The sequence below is a fragment of the Equus quagga genome, unplaced genomic scaffold, assembly GCF_021613505.1.
Source record: "Equus quagga isolate Etosha38 unplaced genomic scaffold, UCLA_HA_Equagga_1.0 73442_RagTag, whole genome shotgun sequence".
Lineage (NCBI taxonomy): Eukaryota > Metazoa > Chordata > Mammalia > Perissodactyla > Equidae > Equus > Equus quagga.
In genome coordinates, this window is record NW_025802777.1 from 10431322 (window position 1) to 10446722 (window position 15401).

At 46.8% G+C, this 15401-nt stretch overlaps 1 protein-coding gene across 6 annotated transcripts in view; it reads right to left on the bottom strand.

The window, feature by feature from the left end:
* The window catches only part of LOC124234329 (protein eva-1 homolog C-like), a 115994-nt gene that overhangs the window by 52440 nt on the left and 48153 nt on the right, over positions 1-15401 (bottom strand). The window lies entirely within an intron of this gene.

Below are 15401 nucleotides of genomic sequence, written 5' to 3' on the forward strand. Positions count from 1 at the left end.
TTGCTCATCATCTAATTCCCACTGTCTGGCCCAGGACAGAAGCCCAATAAATAACTGATGAATGAATGAATGAATGAATGAAAGGAACCAATAAGCACGAGGCCACGTTTTTCAGCACCTTGGCACGATGTCACCACAATTAGTAAATATTAATTGAACACATACAGAGGATAAGGCACTGTGCTCAGAAACACAAGTTGGAAGAAGTCTACCTCGCATTGGCAGGACGTGCAATGGAGCCGGAGAGACAAAACCCATATGTGTGACCCCATGTCTGATAATGTGAAACAGGGAGTGAGTGTCAACAGCGAGTGGTCCAGACAAGAGGTGCTGGGGTCAGAGGTGGGAGAGAATGCTGTGGACTGGAGTGGTCAAGACTGGCTTTTTGGAGGAGAGGGGCTTGGTCATGGGAGAAAGAGCAGGCAAGAGGGAAAGGCAGAAACACCAAGGCAAGTGGCCAGAAGCACTCAAGGGGAGTCTAGAGGGCTGAGCATGAGCTGGAATAGCGGGTGTGGGCAGGAAAGCCACAGAGAATGAGCCAGAAAAGTAAAGTGGAGCAAGACTGAGACTGCCTTTGAAAGCTAAGTTAAAGACTTTATTTGGACTTTATTCTGCAAGCAACAGGGAGCCTAAAGAAATGACCTAATGCTATTGTCTTTTGGGGACAGTGTACAGGATGTCGTGGGAGAGAAGAGGCATAAAGGCAGGACATCAGTTCAGGAGCAATTTTAGTCATACACATTGGGAGGAGTTAAGGGCTTGAAGAGCAGGGCACTGAGAAGGAGAGAATTTTAGAGATTTTTGCAAAGTTCGGTTCACTTATAATAACAACTAACACGCCAGGCTCTGTCCTCGGCTCTTGCATGTTAGCTGATTTAATGCTCCCAACAACCCTATGAGATAGGCTGTTTATTATACAGTATCCCCCCTTGTCCACAGGGGGCACTTTCCAAGACCCCCAGTGGATGTGTGAAACCACAGAGAGTACCGAACCCTATATATCCTATGACAAAGTTTAATTTATAAATTAGGCATAGTAAGAGATTAACAAAAATAACTAATAATGTAATAAAACAATTGTAACAATATACCGTATAAAAGTTATGTGAATGTGGTCTCTATCTTATTGTACTGTCCTCACCCTTCTCTCGTGATGAAGTGAGGTGACACAGTGCCTACAGGAGGAGACGCAGGGAGGGGAATGACGTGGGCATTGTGACGTAGCATTAGGCTAATAACGACCTTCTGACTATTTCTCAGAAGGAGGATCATCTGCTTCCGGGTCGACCTTGGGTAACTGAAACCACGGAAAGTGAAACCATGGAGAAAGGGGGAATGTTGTGTATATATTTAATTGTTTATTATATATATTATGGGTTGTTTATATAATAGATAATAGGTTGCTTATATTATAGACATATATACACATATATAAAAGGAAAGAATATATAAAATATCAATTTTGTGGATGAGAAAGCAGGCACAGGGAGGTTGCAGACCTCACACAGCTAGAGAATTAGAGGACAGTGGGGTGTGGACATGAACGCCTCTGAGCTCAGCTCTCCAGGTCTGCAGTGGAGGGTGGCTGAGGGACCCATCAGGATGATCCAGACCCTCAGCCTGGAGACTAGGAGACAGTGGTGCCCATTGCCAGGGATACTAGGAGGATGCAGTTTAGACGACAAGATGATAAATTCACTTAAAAAAATACTGTTCTGCATTTCAGATGGGAGAGACCTTCAAAGAGAATGTCCATATCCAGCTATGCCCTTGGGAAGGTCATGCTGGAGAGGGTCATGCTCCCCTGGGCGGGACGGCCTGAGGGCTCATGCTGTGATAAAGCGGCTCAGGGAGAGTGGTGGGGTCACAGTGGCAGGGACCTGCAGTCACTGGACTTTTCCTGTGCCGTCTGCTCACGTCTTACAGATGACAAACTCCTCTACCCTCTCAAACAAAAACTCTGTACTCCCCACATCCCTGAACCTCTCTCCAGCTTAATCTCTTCCCTTCACAGTCAGGCTTCTAGAAAGGGTCCTCTGTGCCCTGGCCTCCACTGCATCTCCTCCGGCCCATGTCCCATCCATTCCTCAGTGTGTGTCTGTCCCACACACGCCGTGACCACTGATCCCTTCCCTCAGATCATGGGACCTACTACTGTCCTGTCCAAGAGATGGGGGAGATCCTAATCCTTGCCCATCTCTGGAATTTTGGGACTCTGAACAAAAGCCCTCCCGGACCTCTGCTCCCTGGTGCCCTTCTCCCCACTTGTCGCTATCTCCTCCATCGCAGAGCCCTCTGCACACCTGCCCACCCACAGTGAGCTCCTTCCTGTACCTGGGCTCTCTTCTTCCACCTGCACTCTCCAACCTGGCCCCACGTCCATCCCGAACCTCCGAGAGCCAAGGACTCTCTCTCCCTTCAGCCCTGGCTCCTCCTGGGAACTCCACCCCATGCATGGATTGCCTTCACTCTCCTCCCAGAAACCTGTTGCTCCTCGTGTCCAGACCGTCTACACCGTATGCATCACATCCTCCCATCCCCCCTTGACAACCAAGCGCCCCAACCTAGCCCCGCTCCTCTCCTGCTTCCTGCTCTCAGGGACTGGTACCTCAATCTCCAAGGAGTCCCATCTGGAAGCCTCGGCTCCGTCCCCCTCCCTATGCCCTCCCAATCTGATGTTCTGGCTGAGAATAAGCCCTCCTCTCAGTTCCCAGCCTCAGCCGCAACCCTGTCGCTTCTGCTGTCAGGCTTTTAACTGGCCTCCCCCTCCGTTTCCTCCCACTTCCAGTGGTGCTCCCCTTTGCCCTTCAATATCTTCTTTCTAATCACATCACTCCCCTACTTCAGATCCGGCCCCCACCCGCCCCGCCCTTAAGATCAAGCCCAGCTCCTGAGAATAGTGTGCAGGGCCCGCTGTGACTCACCCACCTTCCTCCTTTTAGCTTCCGTGACAGCCACTCCTCTGCCCCAGCCTGTGTCCCCCAGGCTGCCGAGCTCACTGCAGCTCCAGAAGCCGGGCTGTGATCTTCGATGTCCCTACACCTCTGAGTAGACTCTTCTGCCGCTTGGAATCCCCCCTCCCCTCTGTCCGCTCAGTGGTCACCTTCTCCACCATCCCAACCCCCAGGTCACAGTTAGTCCTTTCCTTTTCTGTGCTTCTTCTGTTCCTTGTATAGCTGTTATCATGGCTCTACTTATTTTCTCGTTTGTCTGTCTCCAGACTAGACAGGCAGCTCCCGCTTACACAGGCCTGATGCTCAATGAATGCTCAAAGAATTACAGAGCAAATGAACAGAGGTGAGGCCCCAGCCTCCATCCCTTTTGAAACTCCTCCCGCCTTCTGATACCCTCACCACCAGGCGTTTGAGACAAGTGCTCAGAGGAAGAGTCTCGAAATGGTCACTTGGGAAGAGAGCAGAGGGGGTAAACCAGAAGTGGGGTCCAGGGGTGCACGACAACCAGAGGAAGGGAGCTGCAAGAAGGACTCAAACAGAACCGGAAGCCAGAGAAAATGCCCTGTCTTCACGCCATGTTCACTGCAGCATCCTTCACAAAAGCCAAGAGGGGGAAGCCGCCTAAGTGTCCATCAGCGGAAGAATGGATAAAACAAATGCTGTGTATACACACAATGGACTATTATGCAGCCTTAAAAAGGAAGGGAATTCTGACACGTGCTACAACATGGATGAAGCTTGAGGACATTACGCTCAGTGAAATAAGCGAGTCACAATAGGGCAAATACTGTAGGATTCGCTCACACGAGGGACTTAGACTAGCCAAGTTCATGGAAACAGAAAGTGGAACGGTGGCTGCCAGGGGCTGGGGGAAGGGAAAACGGGGAGTTATTATTTAATGGATAGAGTTTCAGTTTTGCAAGACCAAAAACGTTCTGGAGATTGTTTGCACAACAATGTGAATATACTTAATGCTACTGAACTATACACTTAGAAATGGCTAAGATGGTAAATTATATGTTATCGGTTGTTTTAACTACGATTAAAAAAATGCCATGACTTAATTGTGAAGATTAAATTAACTAATTTTCATAAAGTGCTTCAAGCACTGCAATAAGTGTGAGCCATTGTTAACGAAGGGAAGGAGGAAGAATGAAGGGAATTAAGAATGCGATGGGATAGGAGAAAGCTACCAGATATTAATATCTACCAGATATTAAGACGTCATTAATCTACAGAAATGAAGACAGTGTTGCACCCCAGGATAGAAATATTACTCATGGACCAGAAGAAGGAACCTAGAGATTGAGCCGGGTGTGTGTGGGACTGTGGTATTGGACAGGGGTGATGTGGCAGTGGCGGGGGGAACGGTGGGGGGAGAGTGGCACATCTGGTTACCCACAGGAAAAAAGTGGGATTGAGTTCCCGTACAAAAATCAATTCCAGAAGGATTAAAGACTTACACGTGAAAAGCAGAACTTGAAGGAAAAAAACAGAGGATAACAATGTTCAGATCTTGGAAGGGGAAATGATTCCTTAAATACAAAAAGCACCAAGTGAAAAAAACAAAAGATTGGTACATTTGACTACCTTAAAATTAAGAACTATGGGTCATTAAAACGCACCACAAAGAAAGTGAAAAGATAAGCCACAAATGGAGAGAACATATTTTCAATACATATAATCAAAAGACTTAGGGCTTCTGCAGATAAATACGAAACAGACAATCCAAATTTTTTAAATGGACGAAAGTCATGAACAGGCATTTCATAGAAGAGGAAACATATCTGATTCACACATGAAAAGAAACTTAGTTTTATTAGTAATCAGGGAAATGCAAATTAAGACCATAATGAAGATCTCATTTTACGCCTTCTAGATTGGCAGAGATTAAGAAGCCTGACAATACCAAGTGTTGGAGAAGGTGTGGATCAGTGGACAGTCTTGAACATGGCTGGTGGGAGTGTTAACTCTCCCCGGAACACACACTGGCATCTTTTAAATATGAACATTTTCACACCCTAAGACTCAGCAATTTCACTCTCAAGAGTCTGCGGCCTACATATCCCTTTCCTGAAACCCTTTGGAATTCAAAATTCTTCCGATTTTAGAGAAGTAATCCTACGCATTGGGGCAGAAACTCATAGTCAAATACATTGTTATTTCTCCAGTGAAACATGCAAATATGCACATTAAGTGAGATAAATGAAGATGAATTAAAACTTCTAGTTAGTTCTGGTTGGATCAGGTTTTTCTGCCACATGAATTTGTTTTTAAAAACTCTTGGTTTTTCAGAGCTTTTTGGCTTCCAGAACTGCAATAAGGGGCTGTAGCCCTGTGCTTTAGAGACAATATTACATACATGCCCACCAGGAAACATGTATAAAGTTGTTCAGAGAAGCGCAGCTCTTACCAGTAAAAACCTGGAAACAACCCGAATGCCCATCATCATGAGAATGGATGAAGAATGCAACGTCACTCAACACTGCTAAGGAATGGACACAGCTACACACAACAATATGGATGGACCACTGACACAACGTTGACTGAAAAAAAGCTAGTCCCAGAAAATTGCATGCAGTTAGACACCATTTTTATTAGCCAAAAGAAAAGAAATATTAAAAAAGGTATGTATGTAACATATAGACCCATGTAAGAAAACAAATATGAAAAGGGAAAGGAATAAACTCAAATCTCAGGATAGTCGTTGCCACTGGGAAGGACAGGGCACTGGGACAGGGGAGAAGGGAGGCAACTTGCTTGCAGATTTTAGTTCTTTGGGGTGTAAAGCATTATCTATTCTGCTTTACAATGTGCGTAAGTGTTACACAGATTATGTTGTATACATCAAATATATAAAAGAATTTAAAAAGAAAACATAAATTATTAAAGCCTTTTCTCACGACGATTTTTCTCCCAGAATTCTTTTAGATTAAATGGAGACCAGAGATGTTGGAAGCAAGGAGTCAGGTAATAATAATATCATAGCAAATAAAAATATAAGTATTTATTCCTGGGCATATTGAGCCACAAAAGTCTCATAGGGGCATAGAGGAAGCAGTAACATCTGGTAAAAACCTGGACACGGGGAAAGAGACAAGAAGTTAGGAGTCAAGGACAACAGTAAAATCAACAGTCTCACATCCATTCTTTAGTCTCCTTAGGGCGATCAACTCAAACAATGCTGCCAGAGTCAACTCCTAAAAGTATGACCATGCTCCTTCCCTGTTTATGCTGAAGCCTCACGATGTGGAGGAAGCCTGGATCCCTGAGCCACGGCTGAGGAGAGCCGCCCAGGAGAGCTACCCAAGCCGCATCGGACTGTGCTGTGCGCAGGAAATAGCCCTTCCCTGGGTTAAGGCGCTGAGTTGTTTGTTAGAACGGCTAATGTTAATTACCTTGGCTAACGCTTAGCAAGGCTATGTAACCTGCCCAAGGTCTCAATGCTTATGTAGGATGCTGCCACAGTGTGGCTTGACAAGCCATGATAGGTCCACACCCGGGAGTCGAATGTGCGAACCCTGGGCCACCGAAGTGGAGCACACAAACTCAACCACTATGCCACCAGGCCAGCCCCAGGAAAGACAATGCTCTTGAGGAAAGGACAATTAAATATATATATTATTCATATAATATATATTTGTTTATGTAATATGTATATATTAAACATTTACATATATAAATATATATGTATATGTCATGGACCATGTATATATACGTATCTGTATCTGTGTAAACATAAATGTATATATATTTGTTATATAGCTAAATGCGTAACATATGTAATACATATATCTCAACAAATGGTGAGGAACATTATCATAAAAGCACTTGATTTGAATATATGCATGAAGGTTCTGATTGATTTTGTACGCACTCTTTCACAATATCTGATAATCGGGTATTTGGGGCACACAGCAGGCCATCAACAACGCTGTATTTAATGAAGGAATTAGTGGACTGAATTGGACATCAGGTAATGCAAACATCTCCTACAGCTGGCTTTAGAAAGTGTTTTCTGTGGGGGCGCCTGGCCGGTGAGTTTGAATCTATGCTGAGAAAAGCCGCCTCTCAGGGACTCAGGGAGCTGTCGTCCTTGTGTTGGTCCCTGGTCAGGTCTTCTCAGCTACTCACTTGGCCTGGAATTGGTCCATCTTTTCTCTGACTGCTTCTGATACTCGAGTCTAAAGGATGCATCTTGCGGGACCTAATTCGGTGGGTCCTCACGAATGAAAGAAAGGCAAACACACCAAGTCAAGAAGCCAACAGAGCTCTAATGAAATGTTTTAAGCGTCCGTCTATACCAAGAGCCAGAAGCACCTAGTACGTCTTTATGAAGAGTAAGGAGTAGTAGAAAGAGCAAGGGGCACCGTTAGGGTCCCAACAGGCCACCCATGGCTCCAACTGGGCCACGTAAAGAGAGCTTAACAAAAGGACTGGACAGAGGTGTCAGTGGGATATGTAACACCTCAAAGGATGGTGCAGCACCCCCGGGTAGAGAGATGCCACCACCCCAAGCCTGAAGGGGCAAGGGCAGTGGTTTCCAGAATTCAGAGGGGGACCCCCCGTGGAGAGGGGGGAGCATGGAGCAGGGGCCTTCGGGGAGGGCTGTGCCGCTCCCAGTGTGTTATGCTGTGTTACGTCAGCCGCTGTGGCACCTGCATCTCTCATCAGACTGAGAGCCCCTGGCGGGCAAGGGGGTGTACCCCTCCTGTGGTGTGCCCAGCACCTGGGACTGTTCGACTCACCGAGACTGTGTTCCTCCTGCATGACACAAGGATACCTTTGCCACTGGATTTCTGCGAGATTTGTACGAGGCAACTGCAGAAGTCAAAGTCCACACAAACTTTAGCCTTTCTCACCAGCTGTCTCTAAGCTTGAATGAAAGATCTGCTGGGGTCAAGGTTCCAGAAGGCCCTCTGCCTGTGGTAGCTGCAAGGAACGGGATGGAGCAGTGGGCACATCAGCCCCCTTGCAAAGCCAGCTGCCTCAGTTGGTCAATGAAGATATGAGGAACTGACTTGTTGGTTGGCGTGACTATTACATAAAACCCTGCCTTTAGCTGTCCAGTGCCAGCACCCAACATATGCCAGATACCATCACCAACGTCAGGCCACCTTACGTTCAAAGGGAAAATGGGACTTCTGAAAAAGGCCTTCGGGACGTGGACACTTTACAGTCTAAATTATATGCCTTCTCTGGTCCTGTTAAGTGAAAACAAACATATATGGCATGGTATGATCAGAACTAAATATTACACCCCCAACCTGCATATAGGAAAAAAAAACACTGGAAGAATTGCCAAGATGGTAGCAGAGTATTTTTGGGTGACAAAAAAGAGGTGGGCTTTAAAAAAAATTTTTTTCCCCCTATAAATTTTAAGATACTTTCCAAGTTTTTGTGAGTTTGCATTGCTTTAAAATGAAAGAGAGCAAAATAAACTTTCTTAAAAAGTAAAATAAAATTCATGTCTGGATAGAAGACAGCTTTTAAATATGAGGGTCTCTGAGGCAATTTTTTCAGACATGTAAAATTTTCCGCAATGTCATAATCAACTACTCTTTTGTATAACTCAATTGGCCCCAAGAGCCATGAAAAGTTTATCTAGGGGGAAAGATATATCCTTTGAATTTTCTTCTAGTTTATTTTTTTATTGCTTTTTTTTTGGATGCACAGGATCCAAAAAATGGATATTTTTGCTGTCTTTAGGAGCCTCTGTATTATTTGGGGTTCTGAGTGGAGCATGCTTATCAGTTGAAAAAAAACCCCTTAAATCTCAAGAGATGTGAGAATTGGATATATAATTTCTGTACAAGCTTTCTGCATTGGGAAGAAGTAACAGTCTGAACTACGGAAATATTCTTAGAAGTCTGATAAACTATTATTGTTTTTTCTGTTTCAAGATAAATATGATTATAGTTGAAAACTTAAAAATCTTGCCAAATATGCCAAAATATGCCAAAACTAGGAAAATAAAAATCCCCAGTAAATCCCACTATCAAGAAAAAAACTGTTGGGGCCAGCCCGGTGGCACAGTGGTTAAGTTCACACACTCCGATTCGGCAGCCAGGGGTTTGCTGGTTCAGATCCTGGGCATGGACCTACACATCGCTCATCAAGCCATCCCGATGTGGCATCCCACATAGAAGAACTAGAAGGACATACAACTAGGATATACACTATGTACTCGGGTTTTGGGGAGAAAAAAAAAAGAAGAAGATTGGCAACAGATGTTAGCTCAGGGCCAATCTTCCTTACCAAAAAGAAGAAGAAGAAAGGAAAAAAACAAAAAAGAAAAGAACTGTTCACCTTTAAAGAACATCCTTCTAGTCACTTTTCTATGTATAAATGCCCTTCCCCCTCAGGGGATCATACACATATTACTTTGCATGCTACTTTTTCCCATTTATTAAATATATTTGTGAAAGTTTTAACATGAGCATCATTTTAAAGAGCTGCATGGTCTCTTATTTTACGGATGTAGCAGCTCTATTTACAATATCCCCTTGGAGACACTCAGGTGATTTCCATTTTCTAATATCATAAACAGCTCTACATGGAGCATCCTTAGAGCTAAATCTGTGTGCACAAGCATGACCGTTTCCACAGGAATTCTTGGAAGTAGATTGCTTTGTCAAAAGGTATTCAAAATACTAAGGCTTTTGATACACACGGCCGAACTGTTATCCAGAAAATTTGTGCCAATTCACGCTCCTGCCAGAACTGTATGGAGTGCCCCTGGAAGCTTCTATTTTCTTAGGACATGTGCCTGACCATATTCTTGAAGGCTAACAGAGGAAGAAAAAAAAAAACAGACTCCCGTTTATAAGCCCACAGCCCTCTCTGACCCAGGAGGTCTGTGCCCAGGGTGAGCTACAGCTGCATGCTTCTGCCACCCTGCGACGGAAGGAATTTACCTGGACGGGAGTGAAGGAGCCCACTGTGTGGTTTCAGGAAGAGGCCCAAGGTAATTCAGGTCTGATTCAAGTCTGACGGTTTCCTTGTTGACACTGAGCTCTGAACCGTTTGCAGGGTTTTTTTTTTTTTGAGTGGTTATTTCCCTCCCAGGCTGATTTTGTTTGCGCCCTCTCTTTCCTGGCAAACTACCCTCCACCCCAATACGTGTGATAACAAGACATTCAACCATTTAATTTTTATTTCTTTGGCTACCGTTTAATGTGAAACTGAAGTTAATCACTCTTTACAACCTGTGTTTATTTAGATAATGAGGCTGCTGCTCCTAAGGGACTCTGTCTTGGCAGTGGGAGCCCCCGGCACCTTGATCTTTGGCTGAAAAGTCCTGGCCTGCCCACACTTGGCCTTGGGATGGCCTTAGCCCAGCCTCTGAGGCCCAGTGTGTGGTTTTCTCACTCTCTTAGTAAGGAAACAGAATCTCTGGAGCCCACCCAGAAAATGTAACTGCAGCAGGAAATGACGGGCCACAGCGGCTGCCCAGCCAGGGGACGGCTCTGGAGCCCTGCTTTCACGCCCAGGTCTGTGGAAGGTTCACTCCCTTCTGGGGTTGAGAGGTGGCTCCTCTTATTCATTGGGAGCCAATAATGATCAATCACTTTCATACCTTTCTTTCGGTTTCTCTTCCACCAGATGAGGCATGAGTCCTGATGGATCTGACTTGCTAGAAGATCTTTCAGAAACGTCTTTGGGTCAGCCCCCTCAAGATCAGACCCCAGACCTACTTTGTTCGAATTCGCGTGACTGTAAGATGTCACTTTTTGAAGCCGGTCTCACGGCTGGCTTGGTCATCGGCCTCACGGCTCTGCCTTTTCATTTGGTGGTTGTGGTGGTCAGCCTTTCGAGTGGTTTGCCAGGGCTGCCCTAACACGTCCCACACACCGACTGACTTAAACCCCAGAAATTCGTTTCCTCTCCGTTCTGGAGGCTACCAGTCCAAGGTGTCAAGGAGGGTTGGTTGCTTCTGAGGCCTGTCTCCTCGCCTTGCAAACGGCCGTCCTCTCCCTGTGTCTTCACATGGTCTTCCCTCTGCGTGCATCTGTGTCCTGATTTCCTCTTTTTATAAGGACACAAGTCATATTAGGGCCCACCCATATGACCTCAATTTAACTTAGTCACCTCTTTAAAGACACTATCTCCAAACACAGTCACATTCTGAGGTCCTGGGGGTTAAGATTTCAACATAGGAATTTTCGGGGGACACAATTCAGCCCATAATAGCCTTCAAGATGGCCCCCAATGATCTTCACCTCCTGGAATTCACGCCCCGTGTAGCCTCCTCTCTCAACGTATCAGAGCTGGTCTCTGGGACCCGTAGACTATGGCAGAGGTGACAGTGTGTCGATTCCATTTGCCCTTGTGCATCACTTGCTCTGGGAGAAGCAAGCTGCCATGTCATGAGGACACTCAAGAGATCCATGTGGGGAGAACCAAGGCCTCCCGCCAACAACCAGTGCCAACCTGTCCGCCACATGACTGAGTCACCCTGGAAGCCCAGCCCTCAGGTGACTTCAGCCCCAGCCAACATCCCAACTGCCACCTCACCAGACCTGGTGAGACCCTGAGCAAGAACTGCCCCAATAAGCTACCCCAGAATTCCTGCCCCACAGAAACTGAGTGAATAAACGTTGGTTTTTGTTTTAAGCCATTAAATTTGGAGGTATTTCACTACATAGCAATAGAAAATATATACACATTTTGATACTTAGAAGTGGGTTGCTGGGCTAAAAAAATCCTAACAATGTGGGAGTGGCTTTGGGACTGGGCTTTGGGCATAAGTTGGGAAGACCCTGAAGAGAGTGAAAGTTTACGGCCTTGAAGAGAAGCCCAGCATCTGTCACCTTTGTACCCAGAGGCCAAGTGCATCTTTAGGGCAGAACTTCCCAACTTCACCAGTCAATGCACACAGGTATCCCCGGGCTGCCCCCCAGCCATTGATTTTGGCACTGGGCAGCACCTCCCTTTCCCCACTGTGCCATACGAATGTTAATTTTCTGTGTGTGATGATGAGAAAAAGGCAAGGAAGCAACCTTCAGGGCCAGGCCATGCTGTGTGACCAACACCTCGCCACGGCCTCCCCTGCCTCCCACATTCCAGATGGGCCCAGCTTAGGGCGACACACACAGAACGTGGAGGCTCTGCTCACCCTCCTCTGGGCCAAGACTCAGAGCCTTGCTGAGGACAGGTGTGAGCATCCAACACCCTGGGAATACCCAGTAGGAGCTGGTCCTGAGAGCCAGGCCTCGGGCAGCCCTGAGGATGCTGTGGGAGCATGATGGCATCACACGACTCAGGGGCTCACAGGCACAGGTCCCGACTCCCACCTGGGGCATCCCCCTCTTCACCACCACTCAGCTCCTTCCTCTTGAACTTACCCTACATAGGAAGTCTACAGAATTGAAAGAGCAGCCGGCCCTGTATAACAGACCCAAACAATACGTTCAGAAAAAATATACTGTGGGGTTGGAGATCGACAGCAGAAAAAGCAGGCGAAGGGTTAATACCTCTACTCTATGACGAGCTCATAAAAATTATGAAAAAAATAAAGATCCCAAGAGAAAAAAAGGACAAAGCCTCGAGAGACAATGTGTGCAACTCCAATAACCACAAAAACATGGGAAATGTCCCAGGTCATTAATATTCAAAGGAAGGCAAATAAAAAAATATACAGAAAGACCACTTTATAACTATTAAATTGGAAACATGAAGAAAAACCATCCATTACTCTGCCAACGTTGTAGGGAAACTCACAGTTGTGCACTGCTGTTTACGCATATAAATTGGTACAAAAAGTTTTTGGAAAGAACTCTGGTGATATGTATGAAGAACTGTAAACCAGCCTACGCCTTCTTTTTTTTTTTTTTTTTGAGGAAGATTAGCCCTGAGCTAACGTCCACTGCCAATCCTCCTCTTTTTGCTGAGGAAGATTGGCACTGAGCTAACACCTGCACCCATCTTCCTCTATTTCACATGTGGGACGCCTACCACAGCATGGCTTGATGAGCAGTGCATAGGTCTGCGCCTGGGATCCGAACCGGCGAGCCCCTGGCCACCAAAGCGGAGAGCTTGAAGTTAACCACTGTGCCACTGGGCCGACCCCAGGGCTATGCCCTCTTTTGGTCTAAAACTTCTGGGAATGTATCCTAAGGAAATAATCCAGAAGAAAGAGAAAGCTACAAGCACAAGTTCATTATACATTATCGATAATATTTGAAAATCAGAAACAATGAAATAATCCAGCCACTAGGGAATGGTTAAGTACATTATGTACTATATCCTTTCAACAAGATGTTAGGAAGTGATTGACATTGTTAGGATTATGTGGGCCCCATGGGAGAATACCCATGATATAGACTTAAATTTGAAAGCAGAATTCCAATGCATATGCTTTAGACTCGCCATTATGTAAAAACTGTTCTTTGCTCATCTACCAGGGCTTGGAAAACATCCTAAAAAAGAAAAATCTTTTCATCGGATGGGTAAAATTTGTGGCTGAATCTTTTTCTTATTTCTGTTAAATGTAGTTATGGTGCTTGTGCAGAAGAACAATAACCATAATAATCATCTTTTAGAAAGAACTGGAAATGCTCTCCCTCAGTATCTGAGAGCTAAAGCCACACTCAGCTGTGCCTCCTGACCCTGGAGAGCTTCACCGAGGCCCAGCCGGTCTTCACCACGTGGGCTCCCAACGGGGTACCAGACTCTGAAGCATCCGGGGTTTCACCAGACTTCCGCTTATCCTCAGGAGGAAAAGTACACCCCCGCCTTGCGGAGGCGCACGGGGAGAACCAACCCCTCGGACCTCAGGCAACCATCTTACCCAGCTCCGGCCCGGTTCTAGGGTTCTTCAAAGCGCTGTGGCCGAGCCACAGTAAAGACTGGGAACTCAGAGCAGAGATCACACAGCGGCAGCCCATGGACCGGATGTGGCCCGTAGGCATGTTTTGCTTGGCTGGCCCAGTGTTTTAAAAAGTTGGAACATTTCACATGTTTAAAAAAAGGCTGGGTTTCCAGGATCTCATGAGCGGTCAGAAGCTGTGACAAGCCAGACCCACATTCCCGGCCGGCAGCTGTCCACCTGCAGGGCCCAGTGGGGGCGCCTCCCTTCCGAGGGGGCTTGACTCATCCACACATCTCAGTATTCACGTGGGCCCTCCTACACGGTGCCGGGCACCTGCGGGAGTTCCACAGCAAAGGGACAGGCACCATCTCTGTGGGGCTTACTTTCTCCTGGGAGATGAACCGTACACACATAAGTGACAATTTCCATGTCATAAAGAGGATCCAACGGGGGACAGCTCGACAGGGGACCGCAGGGACTAGATGCTGTGCTGGCAGGGTTCCCTGGGAAACCTCTCGGAGATGACATCTGAGTTGGTTCCCAAATGACCAGAGGGAGCTGGCCACACAGAGACCTGGGGCGAGGACATTCCAGGCCAAAGGAAGAGCTTGTGCAAAGACCCCAGGGTATGAATGGGTGCGGACTGCTCCAGAGAGAGTGAGGGAAGGAGACCGGCAAGACCACAGCTGGAAGACTGGACTTACTCTGATTACAATGGGCAAAGTGGATGGCTCTAGGAAGCAGCATGGGAAGGGGACGTGATCAGATTAAATTTAAATAAAATGCCTCTGGCTGCTAGGTGAAGAAGAAACTAAGGGAGGGTAGGCAGTCAGGGAGAAGGGAGGCCAGGAGACCAGTCAGGAGGGGCCGGATGGTCCAGGTAAGACGCCCAGAGCAGGCAGGGAGCAAAGTGGCTGGATTAGAAATAACGCGGTGGGGGGCGCCCACAGGACTTGCAGAGGGAGGGGATGGGTAGCCGGTGGGAGACAGAGGGTCAAGAGCGTGCTTTTCAAAATGGGTGATGTGAAAGTCTGTTTATACAAGAGGGATAAGCGCATGATTTTGTAGGGCACCCATGCCAAGTGCAGTTTAAACTTTCACGCACAGTTTACCTGGGCCAAGGAGGAAACTCTTTTTAGTATCCAGTTCGATGGAGAGAAATGTGTCAGCAGGGGCAGCGCATGGTTTGTACTTGTGCACGCAGGCACAGTTCTGCCCTTGAGCGCTAGCCTAAAAGGTGAGAACAGAGCAGGGGCTTCTGCATGAGGCTGGGGGGTGAGATGAACAGGCACTCTCCAGGTGATGAGATGAGCTGAGCCTTCTCAAGGGCCCTGTCATCTCCCCTGGGAGCATCTTCCCACCGCAGAGCACAGGCCAGGGGGCTGTGGCACTTTGGCAGTGGCTCACCAACGCAGACGGGCTGGATCCCCAACCTCACGCGTACTCACGGGGCAATGGACAGGAACACTTGACTGTGAGGGCAGGAGGGAGGGGAGAAAGATGGGCAGGCTGTTTTTGTGACTTTGCCAGGGCTCATGCTTTTCAAACTGAACAGCTAAGCAAGGGGCACTGTCTTCCACTCACAGACCTTTTCCATGTCAACAAGGGTCATTCACTGTGTTGCCAGAGCCAAT